The following is a 22,187-nucleotide window of genomic DNA, read 5'->3' as shown; positions in this document are numbered from 1 at the left end:
CACACACAACAGTTTTGCCTGAACCAGAGGAGCCAGCATCCTTCTTGTATGAAAGGCTCTAACAGTTCCTATAGCAAGCAGGACTCCTAAACTACCCTCAAGCCTTCAAATACCCCAAACAAGAAGAGACACATCTTCCTAAGTCAATTTCCAGTGTCTTCCAAATGCACCCACACTAGGAATTTCTGGGTGACATCTCATCTCCAGGAAATCTGATGTGTTTACTCTTGCATGAGTTAGGGGTATGAAGAAGCATCAATCTTGTAAGTAGATTGAATCAGTTGGTTCTGGCTGCAGAAGGTTCTAGACAGTGGGCTCCGAGATGGCAAAGGACTATGGTTAGTGTCAATGAGCAAGTGGGGCATTGGGCATCTAGGCCTGGCTGGAGTTCCTGGTCGGGTCTGGATGACTGATTTTCCAAGGTGATGTCCTTCCTTTTCTATTCTATTGGGCCCTGAGAAGATGGAGGGGACAGCAAAGACTGTGTCTGAGTCCCATGAAAAGTGACTCATTCTTCCAGGGAGCAGTTTCCCGTTGCTCTGTGTGTGTGTGTGTGTGTGTGTGTGTGTGTGTGTGTGTGTGTGTGTTTCTCCTGAAACAAGAAAATGAATCTTCTGCCACCCAGTGCAGTCTTTGGTATTAGTTAGCCGGGAAGTGTAATCATCTCTTTGTGTCACTACAAAGAAATACCCAACACAGGCTACTCTGAAGAGGAAGAGGTCTATTTAGGAGAAGTTGGGGGCTGGGGCTGTGTAATTCAGTTGGTAGAGTGCTTGCCTAGCATGCACGAATTCCTAGGTTTAACCCCAGGACTGCATAAACCAGGTGTGTCCATAAGTAATTGTAACACCTGGACTTGGGTGGTGGAGGCAGAAGTTTAACATCATTCTCTTCTAGTGTGGGAGTCATGGGATCCTGCCTCATAGATAGATAGATAGATAGATAGATAGATAGATAGATAGATAGATAGATAATAGATGGATAGATGGATAGATGGATAGATAGATAATAGATGGATAGATGGATAGAGGATAGATGGATAGATGGATAGAGGATAGATGGATAGATAGATAAATAGATAAAATTTTAGAGTTTAAAAGTTTGTACTCTATAAAGGAAGTCTGTGTCTTGGCTGTGGGGCTTCATGGTCAGATGGAAAAGTTCGAGCAAATATAAGAATAGCCAAGTGGGGGGTTGGGGATTTAGCTCAGTGGTAGAGCACTTACCTAACAAGCACAAGGCCCTGGGTTTGGTCCTCAGCTCCGGGGGAGGAGGGGGAAAGAAGTGCCAAGTGGTTCCAATATGGGGTGGGGGGGGGCAGAGGCAGAGAGAGCCAGGATAGGTTCAGGTTCTAATATTACCATTCTTTCTAGGAACTCCCTCCCGGAGACAGTGTTGCTTAAGAAGACCTGACTCCAGGACATCCCCTATCAGGCCCTATCTTTCTATTCCAATGTATCAGAATGCTATATAAAAAAACAAAACAAAACCCAGGCTGGGTGGTGGAAAGAGAACTTCAGTTCTCATCCTTCAAGAACAAGGCATCAACAGAGTTGGTTTCTTCTGAGACATGTCTCCTTGACTGGCTGATGGACACCTCGCTGCATCCTTGAAGAACTCTCGCTCTCTGCATGGCATGGATATCAATGAAGTTTTTTTGTATGTTAAGATTTCCTCTTCTTATGAGGAAATGGACTAGATCCCAGGCATAATTGACTTTCTGAAGATCCCCCTTCTGTATATAGTCACATGAAGCTAGCTAGTTATTAGGGCTTCCATGTATGAACGGGCATGGCGTGGCCCAGAACATCCTCTGATAGTCTTATGAAATGGATAGCTGTGCAATGTTGGGAAGACCAGGATGAGCTTCAGCTGATGGTGGATTGCTTTCTCTTCCTGAGTACTTAAGTGCTCCTCCCATCCTTAAATGTTTCTGTTTCTTCCCTCTCATCCGGTCTGTTTTTTGCCAATCTAAAAAGAGTCCTCAAATGCTAGAGACATTAGTTTGTCTGAATGAAAGGCCTGTGGATTGGTATTTTCCTAAGGCCCTCCATGTAGCAAATTCTAGCAAATTCTATAGGGGTTTGCTTTTTAGCTCACCCTTCCTCAGATGATTCTCTCTCTCTCTCTCTCTCTCTCTCTCTCTCTCTCTCTCTCTGTATGTATACATATACATGCATGTGGAGGTAGTGGCTGGGTGCCGTTGAGCTAGACAGTGGACATTGTGGACTTGGGGTGGAGAAACTACTTTGAGTCTAACTCTCCCGTGACACTCGTCACTCTGGATTTCCACACGGCTCTTCCTATCTGCCTTTTGCTACATTGCCTTTACCCGAATCTGACATTTTCTAAATCAGCACTCTTACCGCTGGCCTCTTCTGAGAGACAGCTGCATCTAGGGTGGGCCTGGGGAGGAGGTCAGAATGTGAGTAGAGGCCTGTGTTTGCATTGACTCTTAGCCTTCCCTCCCATTCCATTATCACATCTAGGCCTCCCTCCTGTGGAGAATTCTACTCTGCAGTGCATAATCGTAGCTCTTTTCTTTTACTCATTCCTGATCCTTTTGCTTTTTCTAAGGCAGGGTTTCTCTTGGCTGTTCTGGAACTCACTCTGTACACCTGGCTGACCTCCAAACTCAGAGCTCTGCCTGCCTCTGCCTCCAGAGTGCCGGGATTAAAGGAGTGTGCCACCACTGCCTGGCATAATCTTATTGACTGCCTTCTTGTAGGTACTTGCCAGAGAGGAGAAACCAAGACCCAGAATTTGTCTCTTATCTGTGCTCTCCCTCATTCTAGTCTATGCTGATATTTCTTATTGATTAGAACTCCTTCCCCTGGTTGCTTTTTTATTTATTTGTGTAGAACCTTTTTATCCCTTCACCCTGATTTTAATGTGATCTGAGGATTGAGCAGAGTTCATTGTCTGAAGTGGTGGCTGGGAGCCAACTTCCCTGTAAGCTTTAGCCTTGTCATTTGCAATGTGGGGCAATTGTAGCTTCTACCTGATTGTGTATGGGAGTTAAGTGAGAGAGTGTGTACAGTGCTTAGAATGGTATCTAGCAAACACACCCATAAACACAAGGATCACTAACAAGCAAAATGACTAACTTAGTCCAGGGGCCCTTCGAATCTGCTAGAACCACTGTGGTTGCTTCTCTAGTAACATCTCATTGATTTCCTTCTCTTGCTTGCCTAGTAATGAGAACAGAAGAAAATTAGGTACCAACTCACGATGGGGTGGGACAGAGGAACACCCTCCAGGAGGCTAAAGGGTCATGTGGGTCCCGATGCTTCTAGTCCTGCTGGCCCAGGACCTCTTTTTGAGAAACACGAGACTCCATGGTAGAAGCACGCCTATGCGGCCAGTGAGGAAGAGGAAGACGTCATCCTGCACTCCTTGGCTGGCCTTTGAATGGGGCCCTTTTTTCTTTCAGGACAGAAACTGAATAGCAACAGTGTGGGTACCTTTAAGTGGGTACCATTAAGATGTCATAATGCCATTATGTGAATTTCCCCACGAAGGTTTAAGTCTGGGTGTCAAGTCACTCCTTAAAGCCAGAAATGACAAGCTAGGGTTGTCTAATCAGAGACCAGAGAGGACCAAAGTTCTCTCCCCTGGACCCAGAACAGATGGATGCCAGGCTGGTGGGAGAGTCTTAGAGATGACTACATCCTTCCTCTCAAGTCCTCAGAGAATTACATTGTCTCCCAGGACTGAGATCTGCCCGAAGCAGGGTTGACCTGTCTAGAAACACACAGTTTAGCGTTCTGAAGCACTGTGCAGAGAGGTGCCCTTCCCAGGTATGGATCCTCCTGAGTAGGTCACTGGGGAACTCACCTCATGCCACATCTTATTTGAAGAAGCTCAAGAAGCCTCTACACCGTCACTAGCATTGCTAAGGCAGCCATCTGAGTGTCCCTCCCCAATACTTGTACACTTACCAATTGCCTATTCATGAAGATGACCACAACCTGTTGGGTCCCATGGGACCCTGGTTGTAGAGGCCGTGTGGTTCACACTGGAAGTAAAGACACAGGCCCTGAATGAAGCCTACTGAGGAAAGACCTGGAAGGGCACTCTTGGTTGGGTGTTTGCCCTCCTTACTTCAAGTCCATCAGAGAAATGTGCTATATCTGTCATGATGAAGCCTTTAGGGATGTTCATCTCCATATTGGAGATACCATATTTGTTGGGTATGTTCTCATTTGGTGTCATTAAATGTTTCCACCTGGAGCAAGGGTTATGATGGCCCCATTGTAGCCCAGGCTGTCTTAAAATTCATGGTCCTTCTGTTTCTTCTGCCTTGTGAAATACTGGTGACAGGCAGGAGTCACCATGCCCGCCTTCCACCCTGATAGTGATTAAGTTCTGTTGGAGCTTGGCATCCTTCCCCATCAGTGTGCTATCTCTGATTGCTTTCACGACAGTGGCATTGTTGAGGACCTAACCCAGAGGCCTTCTCATTTGGAAAGTGAAATGATTGTCTCTCTAGCCTTTTATAGAAAACATTGCTAAGACTTGTATGAGAGGTAAGGAGCTCCCTAAACTCAAGGAGGGGCCATCTTCCTATTTTTCTGTCCCCTCCATGTGGAACTGCAGTCAGTAAGTAGCAGATGCCTAATGAATGTTGAATGTACAGAGTAGCCTTTGCCTTCTTCCTGGAGAAAGCTGACCCTGATCCTCCGTCTGTTTCGCTGCCCATTGGCGTCTGCACTTGGCTCTCTGCAGACCTTTGGCAGGCAAGCTCTGGCTACTGCCAGCCAAGGCAGCTTCCTTTTTCTGTTAAGGAAAAGAAAGTACTCCAAGAAGTGTCCAAGGGGCTTTGGCTATCCATCAGCTAGCTCTTAGGACAGTGTGTGCAGGAGGAGGTAGAAATGAGGCAAACATGGGTAATACTTCCATTAAAATACACACAGGCTTTGAGACGAAGTGGAAACGTGCTTTGCGGGGTCACCAGACGGCCTGGCCACTTCCAAAACTGTGTAAGGAAAGCTGGGGGTGTTTGCTAAGCCTCCAAGGCAATGCGGTATTAACCTTCCCTCCCTGCACTATGCATCAAGCTCAGCCCGGAGGGGGAAGCCCACACATCCCGGAGCTTTCTGAATCTAACAGTGAGTGATTGGCAGGTGCATATGCCCATGTGAGGGTATATTTGTTGAGTTTTGCAGCTATTGGCAAAATAGAGGCAATATGTACGGGGCGGGGGTAGTATTCTTGTTTCCCTTCTGAGAGATGACTGATGCTTTTGAAAGAGTTAAACAAAAGAACTGCACTACACGCTACGCATGTTCATTGTCAGGAAAATAAGAGAGAGAAAGAACACCTGACCTAGCATCCTTCTGCAGAGATGAGATGGCCAAACAGTAATCATAGGTTAAGATGTCTGAGCAGAGCGGGGGGGTGGGGGTTGTCTAAGAACTATCTGGCTTATATGCAAGGTGCATTGGAGGCAGAAGAAACCCAAGAGCATTCTTAGAGCGGGGATGAGGAGCAGGGTGGCTGGGAGGAATTGTTTGCTAGTTTAGATCTCGTTTGCAAATTCTCGAAGTGTTGGGTCGTGGTCCCCCCCTCCACCCCCCCCCCCGCCACACACCCTGCTTCTTCAAACCTCTGTGTATGACTCTGCAGTAAGCCTCCCTCTCTCTCTCTCTCTCTCTCTCTCTCTCTCTCTCTCTCTCTCTCCCTCTCCCTCTCCCTCTCCCTCTCTCTCTCTCTCTCTCTCTCTCTCTCTCTCTCTCTCTCTCTGTGTGTGTAAATATGGGCACGGTATGAGTACTGAGGTCAGAAGAGTAATCAAAACCTTCTAAACTTGGTCCTTTCCTTTGATTTAGTTGAGACAGTGTCTCTTGTTGCTTCTACTGAAAATATTTGGATTATATATTGCATATAGCTCGTGGGTGGCCTTCTGGGCAATTCTCCTGTCTCAGCCTTCTGTAGGTGTTCAGGGGTTGCAGATATGTTCCATAGCGTTCAGCTTTTTCCGAGGGTTCTGGGGGACGAACTCGGGTTGTGGACCTTGCATGGCAAGTGCTTTTACCCGCTGAGCCGTCATCACAGCCCCAGATACAATTCCTATCCTGCAGCCGTTGTGAAGGGTACCCATCGCAATAGTTTTAAATTTATTTTATCTTATGTTTATGGTGTTTTGCCTACATGCATGTGTATGGACAATGTTCATGCTTGTGAAATTACAGATGGCTGTGAGTCACACCATGTGGGAACTGGAGACTGAACCTAGGTCCTCTGCAAGAACAAACAGTACTCTTAACCACTGAGCCATCTCTCCAGCCCCTTACCCATGGTCATTTTTATGTCCACTGTGAACCCCAACACCCCAGGACTTACCCTCAAGCAGTTTGCAGACACCCCTTTTCTCTGTGCTTCCTTGTACAGAGTACAGAATGTCTTACGATTGTTGTCCTTTTTGCTCCTGTTGTTGGGTAGCAGGGTGTGTGTGTGTGTGTGGGGGGAGGGTCTGGAAGTAAGTGTCTTGTCTGCCTAGTGGGACCCAGAAATCTTTGTGTTCCTGGCTTAGAAAGGAACATTGATAAGATGCCTGGAACAAAAGTAGCCATGTTGAACCCACAAGAGAGTAACGCAAGTCAGCTATAAAAATCATTAAAATTAGTGACAGTGCTGCCTACCTTCAATTACTCAGTTATGTAAGAAAATGTCAAGAGGCATCTTAGCATGTGTCACATGCCCCGAACAGCTTGGTGTTGAGATGGATTGTCATTGTGGTGATGCTATATACACTCAGATGAAATAAATAATTAAATAGAATATTACTTATATATACTATATAATATAATTAACATATAATATATATTTATATATAACATATGTATTTTTATATTTTGCTCAAGTTTTCTCAAGTTTGGTTCTCAAGAAGGGAACTGATAGTCTGACATTATCTGCAAGCAGTTAATTGAGGCCAGTGTAATAAAGGGACTATTTACAAGCCCTGAGAGTGTGATGGGTTGATCTGGATTGTAACTTGATTGGATCTGAGAAGCACCTGGGAGATTTGGGTCCCTGAGTGGTGTGCCCTTGGGGACTGTACCCGGCCATGGCCCTTTGCTGGTGCCGTTCCCTTCTGCTTCTTGGCCTATGTGATTTAGCACAGCTCTGCTCTGCTGTGCCTTTCTGGCCATGATGGAGTCCCTGAAACCATGAGCAACATTAACTCTTCCTGCCGGAAGCTGTTCTCTCAGGTACTGGTTCACAGGGATGGATCAGGGGAATTGTAAGCATTTGCTCAGTTCCCCAGGCTGCTGGAGGCTCCCATGGGGGTAGGGCATCTATCTGAACCCACAGAAGGCAGTCGAGGGAAGGCAGAAGCTTGGCAAAGGGTAGTCTCTGTAGACCTGCAGAGACTTAGTGAGATGTCACTGCCAATCTGCCAGTACTGGGAAGAAGTGAAGGAGACTGCAGATGCCTGATGTGGAAGGTACCTCCTTGTACCCTGTAGATGACTGGGATGGCTGTGCTCCCAGGGCAGATGGGAGTCTCTGCCTAGATCCCCTAACTACAAAGAGTCTGAGTCTTTCCAGGGGGTTGGGCTCCACCCACTGAGAATATCCCTGGATTCAAGTTTCCCTTTCCTCTTGGAGCACTCTTAGCTCTGTCTTTTTCTTGCCAAGGAGTGGCTGCCGGGCTTCCAGCCAGTGGCTCATGGCTGTGCCTCCAGCTCTGCCTGGCCTCAAGGCTCAGAGGCCCTTTGCAGGTGCTGCAGCCCCATGGGCTGACTCCCTAGCATAATCAGAAGGTTAATTGGGCACCATACAGCTGTGTAGAGTCATCTGGAATCAGACTGGGTGTTGAAACTCTGAGTCTATTTAAATATCCCCGGGGCTTAGATCAACCCAATTACATACAAACTCACTTCAGCAGCCCAGGGCCAGGGAAGATGGTCAACTCTTGACACCTGCCTAGAGCCTCACTTTTACTATCTTGTTCAGTTCATCTAATACCACCCCCCCCCCACCGCCCCCAATCCCCACTTCCAACACTCTTACTACCCAGATGGGGAAAGAGACTTCTAAGAGACAGTGGGAGAGTGAGAGGCTGAAGCTGGTTCCGAGGACATCGCCCTGTCCCTTCAGGCTCTACACTGCTTTCCTTTCACAGGAGTCCATGTTACCAGGTACTGTATCACTCAGCCAGGGCTCTTTAGAGAGACGGACTCAGCAGGATATATAGGGAGCCACGAGGAGAGGTCTGTCTGAGGTCTGTCTGGGGGATTGGCTCATTTAACTAAAGGCTGGGCTATCTCAGGACAGGCTAGAATGCCTATTAGCAGAGATCCTGCAATTGGGGGGAAGGGTAGCGGCTGGTAGGGCTCAGCCCAAGTCTACAGACCCGAGTGCCAAGGCTGCAGCTCTGAGTTTCTGGCAGCTGCTCCTATGGTTTCAGAGTTCCTAGTCAGAAAAGCTTGGGTTCCTGATGTCCAAGGGTAGGGAAGACCATCACTCCTGGTGATGGATAGAGACACGCTCCCAGTCCATCTTGGCTCTGACTGGGTAGTGCCCTCCCCTGTGGGTGGCTGGCCCTTTCCCATTTAGCCAATCAGCTCCCCCTCACCCCCATCACTCATTCTGGTAAGATCCCCACATGTGCTTCCCAGGGCAGCTTTCTCCATTGCTTCCTTGCCACAGTCACATTGCCCCTGAAAGTCATGTCGGTCACAGGGCTTCATAGCTTTGACCTTTCACCTCTCCAGGCCGTCACCGTCTCTTTACCTTTCTGAAGAAGAAGTTCAGGCACACAGGAAGCTAGAGACTCCTTGAAATCTGTTGACTCTCAGCAGCACCTCCAGCTTGCTACTTGTCTTTTTAACCCCATGTGTCTAGGACCGATCTTCCTGGGAAGTCCTTGAATGTCATGGCAAAAGCTGCTGTCTAGGGGAGAAGCTTCTGGGCTTTTTGTTGATGGGTCCCAAGGTTGTTTCATGCCTTAAAATTCAGCTGGATTCATAGTGATGGCAGGAGGGAGGTTCCACCAGGCCACGGGCCGCCCAGGTACCAAGCCTTGGTTTTCTTGTGTGCAGCGGACTTTCTTTCATGTTGATATATTACTTTACAATCCATGTTGCTCTCCTCCGACAAGAAGCAGCAGTGTGAGGGAGGAAGGGTCCATTTGGGCATACAGTATAAGAAGGGCACTGTCAATTGTGGAGGGGAAGACATGGTATTGGTGTGGGCAGCGTGGGTAGATGATCAATCACACTGAGTCTCATTAGTCAAGAAGCAGAGAGCAGACTGAGGGTGTGACTGACCTCTGCAACCTCAAGGCCTTACCGACCCAGACTCACTTCCTCAAGTGAACTTTAGCCTCCGGAGAAGTTCACACCCTTCCAACCCAGCTCCCTAGCTGGGTACAAAGCATTCAAACTCGTGAGCTCTCAAAAGGTGTCACATTTGAACCTTGGCGGCTGTATTTTCCTTAAGCTGACCCTGGGTCAAGGACTCTGATACAGGGAGTTTCTTTGGGAAGCAGAGTCTGGAGGAATCAGGCAGGAATGAGGAAGCATGCAGTGTTGGTACATTACTAAGTCAATTACCCCCGCAGGCCAGGCCACTGGAACTTCATCCTGTCAGAGCCACCAGAAGCCCCGGAGGCCACACACAGAGCAGAAGAGTTGCCTCTTGACCCACCAATTTTCCTCCTCAGTGCCTGAGGGCTCCTTAGGGGTCCACTGCTACTTCCTGGCCCTCCGGCACTGCTGGGTGATAGGGGAGCCAGCTCAGGCGAGGGAGTAGCTTAGAGCTGGTGACGTGTGGCCAGTAGCACTGCACATAACAGATACTGTCATTGTCCCAGCTGCCTGACTAAAGATGTCCTGGAAGGAACACCTTGTGAGGGCTCACTAAACTGTGGCCCTCATGAGTTCGGTGTGTCTGTCACCACTGCTAGATCTGCTCCACTCTGACCAAATCAGCAGCCATCCGGGATCTGGCGATTGGTCTTCCTCCAATAATCTTTGACATCAGAGCATTTTGTAGTAGCCAAGCTGTGCTCCCTGCCCCTGCTATGGGAATTCTGACCAGGTGTGTTTCCCAAGCCCAGAGAATCATTTGCCTTGTGGGAGGAAACGGGGCCTGGCCAGGCTCACGGACTGTGCTGTTTTTGCCAACTGGAGAGAACAGCAAAAGGCAGCCGCCTTCTCCCTTCCGCAGCCACGACTGAGGACCTGATGTCTGGCCAACTGGCAGCAGGAATCTGTGTGTGCAGCCAGGATGGCAACAGTGGATGCAGCAACCTCTCTCGGGCCTGCTGGCCACCTCGGGTTCCCCAGTAGCCCCAGATGGAATGAGCAAAGGCCCCTGGGAGAGGCAGGTTACTTCCTCACCCGCTTCCTTTGCTTCCTCTTCCCATCCCACTCCACCCCACTTCCTACTTCCTTCTTGTCTTTTCTGCTATAGACTAGAAGGGATAGCTCTGATCCAGTTTTCCCACTGGGTTTCGAGTGTGTCCAGGGGCCTCTGCCTCCTCCTTCTCTTTGGGTTGGTTCCCTCTCTTGTGTGCTTCCTTTCATCTCCATTGAGGCCTCCAAGTGGGCTGGGCCACCCGCTGATCTCTTTCAGCAGAACTGAAAAGAAGTATTTTCGTGGTATGGAGCCTATTTTGTCTGTGAGCAGAAGGGAGGGATGTGGACTCCCTGAAGCACAGAGCCCTGCAGATAGGAGGAACCTGATCATTAGGAACTGATGCCCTGGCCTTGCTGTCCACAGTGGGGACAGAAGTTATCTCAGGGGCTTTCCGGAAGTCCCCCAAGCTCTTACCATTCCAGCAGAAGTGCAGCTGAGGAAATGCCAGCGGCTCTGGTTTAGGTTCTGTGTCTGTTGCTACTGGCTGTGTTGGGTTAACTGGAACACCTCATCTCGTGTCCGTGTGTTCTGACTCCCACGTTGAATTCACTGCTATGCCTTTTACTTATCATGTGTACCCAAGTATCAGCTCTTGCTGTTGGAGAGGAACCCCAGAACTCGGTGAATAAAGATTCATTCAGTTCTGAGAAAAAGCAGTTAGTGCTGGGCTTTGCTGGTGGTTCTTCAGCCTAGATAAGGCTTACTCTTTTTTAATTAATTAATTAATTAATTAATTAATTTAATGTATATAACCACACTGTCCTTGACAAACCAGAAGAGGGCATCGGATCCAATTACAGATGGTTGTGAGTCACCATGCAGTTGCTGGGAATTGAACTCATGACCTTTGGAAGAGTAGCCAGTGCTCTTAACTGCTGAGCCATCTCTCCAGCCCCGATAAGGCTTATTCTTACCCCTCCTGTCAGCCACCAGAGCCCCTGGGACTGGATAGCCTAGGCTAGCCCAGCTTCTATAGTAGTTATAGAACAAATGAAGATACACTGATGGTATTCCGTGTATCTATCTCAGACCGTGAAAGCAATCGACTCCAAGGGAATGGGAATTTCCCTAGAGATCTTATTCTGGGGGAAGGAAAAGGTGCAGCAAGAGGAGGAACTTGTCTCCCGGAATGAGATTTCACACAATTCTAACAGCTTGTCAGACCACCTTAGAGGATGAGGCTGAAGCCCAGACAATGACTGATAGGTCAGTGGTGGGTGGGATCACACCTTGTTGGGACTGCTTAGTTGTGTAAATCCTTGGCCTTTATTTAAACTTTAATCCCAATCAGGAAGACAGACTTGGCCATTCACTTGGAACTGGCCAGGTAGGCTAGGCTGGCCAGTGAGTCCCAGGAATCTTCCTATCTCAGCCTCCTCAGTGTTGGAATTACAAGTGCATACATCATGCACACACATACATACATCTGGCCATTGAACTCATATTCTCAAACTTGTCTGGCAAGTTTTTCACTAATTGAGCCATCTGCCTACTGAAACACTTAATGTCTTGATGGGAGAAGCCACGTAGCCACAAGACAGAGAGACTTGTGGTGCAGGGAGTGAATGCATTTCATGTTATTTGCAAACATACTGCTCCTCCACCAAATAACACCTTCAAAATTATTCCAGATTACTCTGATTCCCCAGTACCGGGAGGCACATGTTGATAATACATTTGCTTATGCAACCCAGCCATTCTCTAGGTCCAAGTAATGGCATCTTGGCAGGGCAGGCAGCAGCGTTCTAATGATCAAACAAATAGAAGAAAATCTTTTGTATGGCTGTCTGTGTCTGCCTTGGAGATCTCTGGATTTGGCCTCACCCACCCAAGTATTGTCCAGACTAATGGATTTGATAACTCAAATGGTGGTTCATTTTCAGGGACTCCCACTCTTAGGGTGGAGTCTTGCATGATACACAGATGCCTCTGGGGCATAAAGAGCCAGGAGGAAGGAGTTTGAGGTGTCGTGTAATTCATGCTAGCATCCCTCTGACTCACAATGGCACACATGTAGTTTTTATGTCGATAATATCTTCAGGAGAGCAGTCTCTGAAAGTTAACATTGCAGGGGGATCCTAGACAATCTTGTCTGTGACCTTTCTTCCTGCGTGTGGCACAGGGAGCATGCCTTTTGTTCCCAGGGGGGGGGGGTATGGGAGCAGGAACTGGTGCCGGCAGAGATTTGGGGGCTCTGGGAAGCTGGCTTCTCAGCTGCTGCAGCAGCATTGGTAAGAGCTGAGAACCCGGACGTCCCACACTGTGGCACCTGCAGCTCATTCACAGACACATACAAACCATCTTTGAGCCCACACTGATTGCAATTCTAGTACTAATTTCTCTCCTGTTTCTGCCAACTCAGACAGTCCTATAAAAAAAAAAAATTAGGCCATTGAAATGACTCAGTAGGTAAGGCGCTGGCAGCCAGGACTAGCAAGCTGGGTTCAATTTCTGTGAAAAAACTGGTTTTCAAAATTCTCTGACTTCTAGAGTGAGGTACATGTGTTCCGTGTGGTATGACAGGATCTGAGGTATGGAAGCTACTCTTGATGGGAAACCATTTTGTTGTTATTGCTATTGTTTGTCTGAAGCAGATTCTCATTATGTATCTCAGGCTGGCCCTGAACTGTTACTCCTCCTCCCTTATTGTCCTTATTGTCTTGACAACTGGGACTACATCACCATCCCTGACTGGGGAACTATTTGAAAGAGGGATAGAGGTAGCCCTTTGTCTTCTCAAGACGTGGGTATTTCATTGCTCAACTGGGAGCTCTCTCTTCCTCTCTGGTGACCCTGCATGCTCACGTGATACTTTCTACTCTTGTGGCTTGTGGTTTAATACCTCACACGGTGCCTTGGGCAGCCAGGAGGTGTGCCTAGGCAGCTCTGTCCTGCAAGCCAGAGGATGACTGTCAGCTCTTTGCTTTCTCCACTGCTGAGCACTGTTTGTTTTTGTTTATTTTGGCTTCCTTTCAGTTCAGTCTACAGATGTGGTCAAACTGGACCAGGCCACTAAAGAAACCAGTCACTTCTGACAGGATTGAATCTGATCAGAAGGATGAGGTAGCCAGCAGTGAGGAAAGGCAGTCTGGTTTCTGTTTTGGACCCCGTTCCTTCTAGAGAGCAGGTAGATGGGTTCTTAACGTTCCCATCATAGGCTGTAGGCACGTCTGGCTCATTTGCCTTCTGGCCTCTTGGGGCTCCATGGGAGTGGCATGGCTCTAATGAGAGTCGGCAGACTAGAGCTGGGGCAGGTGACAGAGTCTGATCCTCCTTGCCACTCACTTGTTACCTGGCAGGTAAAGGGTCCTAATTAGCTGCCTTGGCTAAGCAGAGCCTGAGGCCTCACAGCGTGCCCTGTCACTGACTTCCACCTTCCTTCAGCAGAAGCCAGACACCCCGTGTGGGGAGCAGGGCATGCCACAGGGTATGGGAAAAGCCAGATTTAGGCAAAGACTACCCACTCTCTGGGGTTCACAAAGCCCTTGGGCCACCTCTTCTGGGAATCATCCTTATTGATCCCTGGCTGTCTTAGGAGCATGACAATCAAGGGGCTAAAGGGCTTCACTTTCCTATTACCCCTCCAGGTGGTTCTGGCTCCTTCTGGGGTCCCCAAGGCTTTTCCACAGTGAGCCAGACAGGGTTTTGCCCCTGGCGACGTCTGCCTCATGCAAACAGTTGCTGAAGTTATTTAGTGTGTCCTTGAGGCTCCTTGATGTCACTGGTGTTTCCTAGGTAACTGCTGCCTGAGAGTAGTCAACTTCTAGAGGGTTCTGTCTGCCCAGCAGGAGCAGAAAGTGTCTTTTGCTCTCTCGCTGGGGGGTTGGTTCTCCCAATAGGGTCCCCCTGTGGGGCTGAGAGTTCTCCTATTTGCATATAAAGCAGAGGTGGAGTTTCACAGTAAAGGTATGCCCTGAGCCTGAAGATCTAAGTTTAATCCTGGGGTCCTCATGGTAGTAAGAGAGTACACCAATCCTACAAGCTGCCCTCTGACCTCCACTTGAGCACCGTGGCATACAAATGCATGCACATGTGCACACATGCACAACATAAAAAAATATTAAGGGAGAAACCCAAGACATGGCTGTAGGCTTCACATAGAAGTTGTGAAAGTAAGACATTCCCAACTGTGGGTTCAGGTTCCTCGAGGAAGAGTCGCCGTCTACCTTGTTTTGGACACAGGTCTTTTCCTGAGCCCAGAGCTCACTACTTTGGTTGGGCTGGCTGCTCCGTGAGGTCCAGGGAGTGTAATGTCTTTGCTGGCCCCAGTGTTGGCATGACAGACACATGATACTATGCCTGTTCTTTTTTCCATGTACAAGTGTTTTGCCTGCATACATGTATATGCGTGCCTGAGAACCTCGGTCCTCTATAAGAGGTACTGAGTCATCTCTAGCACACCTTTTTTTTTTTTTTTTTAAATATGGGTGCTAGGAATTCGAAGTCAGGTTGTCTTAATTAGGAGTTCGAAGTCAGGTTGTCTTAAGTAGGGTTCCTATTGCTATAATGAAACACCATGACCAAAAAGCAAGCTGGGGAGGAAAGGGTTTATAGGGTTTATTTGACTTACACTTCTACATCACAGGTTATCACTGAAGGAAGTCAAATAGGAACTCAAGCAGGGCAGGAATCTGGAGGAAGGAGCTGATGCAGAGGCCATGAAAGGGTGCTGCTTACTGGATTGCTTCCCTTGGCTTGCTCAGCCTACTTTCTTGTAGAATCCAGAACCACCAGCCCAAGGATGGCCCCATCCATAATGGGCTGGGTCCTCCCCCATCAATTAAGGAAGGTTCTACAGCAAGCAGTGTTTCTCAACCTGTGGGTCATAACTTCTTTGGGAGTTGAACAGAGGTTGCCTAAGGCCATTGAAAAACACATATTTACATTATGATTCAGAACAGTAGCAACATTACAGATCTGAGATAGCAAGGAAAATGATTTTATGGTTGGAGGTTGCTATAACATGCAGAACTATATGAAAGGGTTGCAGTATTAGACATGGTGAGAACAAGCTTGTCTATAGCCCGGTCTTTTGGAGGCATTTTCATGATTGAGGTTCCCTCCTCTCAGATATTTTAGCTTGTGTCAGTACACGGGTCATCATGCTTGCAGGGTAAGTGCCTACTCGACTAAGCCGTCTCCCCATCCGTGATGGTTCTCTCATTTGGATAGAGGACCATGGGAGCAAGCCTGCCCTGCAGAAGCAGAGGGGGTGTGAATCAAGGGTCTCCTGGACTGTGTTTTGTAGGTAGTGGTGAGAAAGGCTTCAGAGAACCATGCTTCAGTTCTTGGTGCTTTTCTGCCAAGACCTGCCCACAACAGTTCTGCAAGCAAGCACTTCCTTTTTCCTCCCAAAATGATACAGAGGGCTCAGAATGCCTTTATTTCAAAGGTATTTTCCCATTATCTGTGACAGACACTTTGTACAAGGATTACAAAGTGTGGGAAAGTACTTCAATACCTCAGAGAAGGAGGCTGGAAAGGTGGTTTAGAGGTTAAGCACTCTGGCTGCTCTTCCAGAGGACTGGAGTTCAATTCCCAGCATTCATGTTGGGAAGACTCACAGCCACCTATAACCCTAGCTCCAGGAGCGCCGACACCCTCTTTTGGTCTCACAGACTCTTGAACACACACACACACACACACACACACACACACACACACACACACACACACACACACATCACGGAGTGGGGGTAGGAGAGAGAGAAAGACATACACACAGATAGACATACACACAAACACATACACACACACACATAGACACATATACATACACACATACACACATAGACATGCAAATAAATCTTTTAAAAAAAGGACAACTTTACCCATAAATCTAACTGTACTCGCATCACCTACAGATGGTCACTATTAACACTTTGGTGATATATTTGTATAAGAATCTTTAAATAGGAGTGTAAGTGTTAAATTGTTTCAACGCACACTTTAGACCCATCCACTCCCACATCAGTCATGGGGACTGACATCCTAATGAGAAGGGTCTGGTGTTTAATTAATTAGTAATTTATAAACACAATGTTTGAGTCTCAAGACTCTTGGTCTGCACATTCCAGTTCTTTCCACAAAATTTGCAAAGCGAAATTTAAGAGTCAGGTAACCAAGTGGACTTTCTGATGGCTTTCACCAAGGTGACATCTCATGCATCTTTTGTCTGTGATGGACTGAAAAGTAACATGGCAGATGGTGTCTTAGCAGCTCAGAGCCTCTAGATCTGTTACTGGGGGCCAAGGTCTGTGTATGCATCCAGGTTTTGGCCTCTTATTAAAGAATGAAGTCGAAGTCCACACAAATTGCAGAACATCAAGGAAACTTTACTTAAAGGAATGAGATAAATAGCTTGTGTCAAGTTGACATAAAACTATCCAGCATAGTAGCCCAGGCTGGCTTTGAACTCATCCTTCTGTTACACTGCCTATGGATCACTACTTCTGGTTTCTGTTAAGGTTCCAAATCCACATTACCATCTCTACTCACAGAATACACACGAGTTTCTGCTCTCACCAGTGGGGAGGAAGGAACCTGCTTGGTGAGAGGAGAGGTCGGCATCTCAGTGTGTGAAGCTACTTGCTAAAAAGTTCGCCTACTTTCTCCTTATTAATTGAATTTTAATTTTTTAGGCATTTAGTGTGTGCATAGAAAGTTCACATAGAGATCAGATGACATGTTTTGGGAGTGGTTTTCTCCTTCCACTATGTGGGTTCCAGGGATTAAACAGGTCACCAGGCTCCGTGTTAAGGGCCTTTACCTGCAGAGCCACCTTGACACCTTGATGCCTGTTTCGGAGACAGGATCTCATATAACCTGGCTGGCCTCCAACCCACTACATAGCCTTGGCCTTCTGATCCTTGTGATTCCCTTGCTTCCATAGGATAAAGTTACATGTTGCCATGCTGGGTTTCCATGCTGGGGATTGAACCCAGGCCTTACTTTGTTCATGCCAGGCAAGCACTCTGGGATGCATCCCAGCCAAGCCAGCCAATCACTGGGCTTGCGGTAGATACAACGAGGATCCTTGGTACTGACCTACACAGTGGAAAGTTCTTTATCTTCCTGTGGTCCCGTGGCCACAGCTGGGGGCCTGCTTGAGTCCTGCTGCTGTTGCTGCTGCTGCTGTTGCTGGGTGCAGCTAAGCACGTTGCCTCTCTTCCTAGCCCCTCCTTGCCTTAATTAGCAACTCACTAGAGATTCTTCTCTTCCCAAGAGAGAAAGAACATTTAAAAAAAAAAAAAATACAGCCAAGAGCACAGTTCTGTTGGCTCAGGAACAGAGCCCCCAGCCTGGGGACACCAATCCTCCCTGGTGTCCAGATAGGAGGAGCAGAATCTGGACCAGATAAATTATCTACAGCTCTTGAGTTAAATTCCCATCTCTTTTTCTCGTGGTGCCAGCCACTTCTCCTAGAGTCTGAAGTCATTAAGAGTAGGGTTTCCTGCATGGGCTGGAGTGGCCTTTAACTTCATTTCTGTCATATGCACTAACCCCTTATGGCCTCAACTTTTTGCCAAACCATACCCACCCCATTTCAAGAAAAGTTCATGTGACCTGGTCTCTAGTCTATGGCTTCCTTCTCTGCTGTGGCCTCTTGGCAGTTCTGTCCCTACATTTACCTCTTCCTGGATTCCTCAGGTAGCTAATTTGAGCATATATCCAACCCCTGCTGAACATAACTCGAATGTTCATGCTTGAGACAGGTCAGAGGCTCCCACACCTTAAGGGACAGCAATTCCAGGAATCCCACTGGTTCTTTGTCACCCTTGCTGTGTGATCTATGGGACTGACCTCTCAGACCTCTTCCCTGGAATGAGGCAGTGTCCATCTTGTGTGTCGTTTCTGCTTGTTCCAATATATAAATCAGTAAATAGAAGCACTGCTGTCTTTAAAATAGCTTATCAGTGCATATTAATTGAAAAGATGGGCTTTGTTTTGTATCATTTGCTCGTTTGTTTATTTATTTAGTGCATTGGTTTGTGCCTGCACATGTGTTGTGTGAAGGTGTCAGATTCCCCTGGAACTGAAGCTACAGACAGATGTGAGTGTCCATGTGGGTGCTGGGAGTTGAACCTGGGTCCTCTGGAAGAGCAGCCAGTGCTCTTAACCACTGAGCCATCTCTCCAGCTGCTATTAGGTATCTTAATACATGCATATATTTAGGTGGTAGTTATTCCCCATGACACTTCCCTTTTTTTCTCATGTCTTTCCTTTAAACCTAGAGTCTACGCACGAGAGAAGATGTGATGCTGTCTTACTGAGTCTGGTTTATTGCACTCACCACGATGCTCTCCGGTTCCTGGTTGAATACACCACTGTGCGCACGCACTGTATCTCTTTCTGTTTATCTGGTGCTTGGCGTCTATGACTTGGCTATTGTGAATGGTGCTGGAGTCACCGTGGCTGTGCCACTGTCTCTGTTGTATGCTGTTTTGGATGCTCGGGCGCGGGTCCAGCAGTGACACAGTTGGGGCCTTACTGCTGTTCCATGGCTTTTATTTTTTTGAATCTCCACCCTGATGTCCACAGTGGCTATCAGTTCACAGCCCACCAGGAAAAGGGGCTGCCTTTCCTGCATCCTTGACAGTGTTTGCGGTCCTTTGATTTCTGACTGGGGTGAGAAGGAACGTCAAAGCAGTTTTGATTTGCATTTTCTCCAGAGACTAAGGATACTGAGCACGTTTCAGCACCTGCCGTCATAACTGCTGCAAACAGGAAGCAACTGGTAATGGGGGTGTGAGCTGGAGGAGCTGCTGGAGGAGCTGGAGGAGCTGCTGGGGCTGCTGGAGGAGCTGGAGGAGCTGGAGGAGCTGCTGGAGGAGCCTCATGTTCCTAAAGGACTCAGAGAATGGGAGAAAGCAATAGAGAAGCCAACCCGGGCTACAGTAATGAGAACTGAGGCTGGGGCTCTGGCCTCTCTGTAAAACCCTGTAGAAGGGAACTTTTCGTAGTTCCCAGGATGCTATACAAAGATGCTCCTGGGGCTTGCTCCCTGAAGTCTCCATGCTGGAAGATGGAGCATGCTCAGTCTACCTACCCTCTAGCAGAGAAGCCCTGCAGGCAGGGATCAAGGTACTGCACAGAGCAACTGTCATCGCTGGATGCTGGCTCTGCCTGGAGCCTGGCATGAAGCACATGCTGTCTGTGTGGTTCTCACTAAATGCAGGGGGAAAGTTCTGTTTGATTGGCTTCTGTCTCTAGTCGTGCAGCAGCCACATGTTCCCTTCTGGGGAGGGCATGGGAAGGTGCTCTCTCCTCAACTGTGGCTGGCTGACTTCCTGGGCTGAGCCTCTGGGTTGGGTGAGGGCTCTCCCAGTTTGTTTTCTAGGGACCCTGTGAACAGAGCTGTAACTTGGGCAGCACGGTTGCCCCTCCCCTGTACTCCCGCCTCTCCTTGTGTGCCAGTTACTCTGACACGATGCCCGAGAGTCCACAGACACAGCTACCTCAGACACAGCTACCTCTCACCTTGGTACAGCATGGCATTGCCAAGACACTTCGTAGAACTTTAGTCCCTTCTCTACTCTGACTGCAGCTGCAGGGCCCCACCTGCATCTCTCTCCTGTGGTGTTGTGAATTCTAATGTATCAGTTGGAATTTGGGTGCAAGGAACAGAAGCCAGCTTCCCTGAAGAGACAAAGCATTGAAGGGATATGTTCTGCTAGCCAGAGAAGTCTGTCACTGAAGATGTTTGGTAACAGGGCTGCATGTAGTTCAGCGAGTCTCTGCCTTACAGTTCTTTTCGGAACCTGTCCAGAGGAGCACAGTGTTCAACACTTTCTGAGTCATGGCCAGCAGCTCTGTGCTTGTGGAAAGATGCATCCACCATTGGATGAGAGCTTCCAAGGGCTTTGGAGACGGCTCAGTGGGGAAAAGCTGTGTAAACCCAATGACCTGTATCCCAATTCCCTAAATTCACATAAAATGCCAGTACTAGGGAGGCTGAGACAGGAGTATCAGGAGTTTGAGGCCAGTCTAGGCTCCATAGCAAAACAGTGTCTCAAACAACTAAACAGAACAAAGACTGGATGGAGAGAAAGCCTTAGGTAGTGCAGTCCTGGAAAAGTGCTAGCAAACTCTCTAGGAGTTTCAGAGAAAAGTCAGCCATCAACAGAGTACATCTCCCAGTAAGGCACCTCATGCACGGTGTCATAGTAACTGGCACACAAGGGGAGGCAGGAGGATGGGAGGTGGGGAGCAGAAGGGGTGCTCCTATAACAGCAACTGTGCTACCCAAGTATCTTCAGTTTATGGCACTATTACTTGGAGCTGCAGTGGTAGGTGAGGTGTCCAAAGTGAACTGGTTTATGCTTTAATCTTGTGTGTGTGTGTGTGTGTTTGTGTGTGTGTGTGTGTGTGTGTGTGTGTGATATGCAGTGCCACTATTTACATGTGGAGATCAGAGAACAATTTTCATGAGTCTCTTGTTTTTTTGAGACAGTGTCTCTCTTGTTTCTGCCATTATTTAGAGTTTTCCAGACGTGCCAGCCCTCCAGTTTCCAGCCAGTTCTCCTGTCTCCACCTCTGATCTTGGTGTTGAGGGCTGGGATTACAGGTTTGTGTCAGCATACCTGGTTTTCTACCCACCCTTTCCTCCTCCTTGTGCTCATGGATTAGGTGTGTACGGTAGGCTTCCAGCCCCTTCCTGCATGGTCTACCCCCAATAAAGGCTCTTGCACAACTGGCCTCATTCTTGCATATGCTTCATACCACATCCGAATTAATTGACTTTTCTCATATCTTAATTCCAGTATATGTATATATGGGAAAGCTGGGGCCCAGAATGTTTAAGTGACTTGTTCAAGGTCATGCAGCTAATGAATAGCAGACTTGGTCATTTGCTTAGACAGTCGGACTACAGAGGACATGCGCTTATCTGACTTTTCTTACCTGATCTTTTTTTTACTATGAGTAACATAGGCTAGCCAAACCCCATCTCTTCAAGTTTGCTGTCTGTTCTCTCCCTGTCACATAGGCCCACTGCTATCAGTGGCCTGGAGACCTATGATGTCACTGCCTGAGACTATTATGGTCTGGGAAAGGGAAGGGGGAGGTTATATTATAGCTTTAACGTCTACGTGGGCCTTAACTTAATCTGGGTGTCTGCCTTTTCTTCTGAATCCTAAGTAGCGAGCTCACACAGTATGTTAGCAAGACCTGAGGCTGGGGAGTGCTCACTGTGCATGGGTGCAGTCCTGGCACATCAGGGGGCTCCTCTGTTCCATTCCACTGCTTGCACAGAGGGGATTGGATGCAAGGGGATCACAGTTACTGAATATCTCTCCCTGTGCCAGTGCATGGGGTAGAGCCCCTGTCCCATCCTCTGGAGTAATTCCGACTGTTCCTCATTTAAAAAGTTAATTTTTCTTTTAACTGTGTGTGTGTGTGTGTGTGTGTGTGTGTGTCTGTGTGTCTGTGTGTGTCTGTGTCTGTGCTTGTGAGGGTGTTGGCTCCCTAGGAACTGGAGTCACAGGCAATTGTGAACAGCCCGACATGAGGACTGGGTACCAAATTCAAATCCTCTGCAAGAGAAGTGCATACACACTTTTAACCACTGAACCATCAAAGCCATGGATTTTTAATTCTTCTGGGATATCAGGGAGAGAACAGACAGCAAACTTGAAGAGATGGGTTTGGCTAGCCAGAAACAAAGGCATTTGTTAAGAAGATGTCAGAGCTGCATGTGGACAGTTAGTTAAGGACTCAGGGGCTGACGTGTCAGGTTTGGGGGGGTGACACTAAGGGCCCTGCAAGGCTAGCCTAGGGTCCCAGAGAATTGAGGAGCCTGTCACCTTAGCTTCTATC

General features: G+C 47.9%; 1 long non-coding RNA gene across 2 annotated transcripts; it reads right to left on the bottom strand.

The window, feature by feature from the left end:
* Window positions 1–1,500: 1,500 nt before the first annotated feature.
* On the bottom strand, window positions 1,501–3,443 carry LOC108350738 (uncharacterized). Of its 2 annotated transcripts, XR_001837653.3 has the most exons (3): window positions 3,223–3,436; window positions 2,367–2,406; window positions 1,501–1,627 (listed from the first exon to the last, which is right to left on the bottom strand). It is a non-coding gene; the product is annotated as an uncharacterized LOC108350738 (long non-coding RNA). The 2 variants fall into 2 exon arrangements; XR_010066227.1 differs by lacking the exon at window positions 2,367–2,406 and having other exon boundaries at window positions 3,223–3,443.
* Between the last annotated feature and the right edge of the window lie 18,744 nt (window positions 3,444–22,187).

The sequence above is a fragment of the Rattus norvegicus genome, chromosome 4 (genome assembly GCF_036323735.1).
Source record: "Rattus norvegicus strain BN/NHsdMcwi chromosome 4, GRCr8, whole genome shotgun sequence".
NCBI classification, from domain to species: domain Eukaryota; kingdom Metazoa; phylum Chordata; class Mammalia; order Rodentia; family Muridae; genus Rattus; species Rattus norvegicus.
This window is presented reverse-complemented; position numbering and strand designations above follow the sequence as displayed.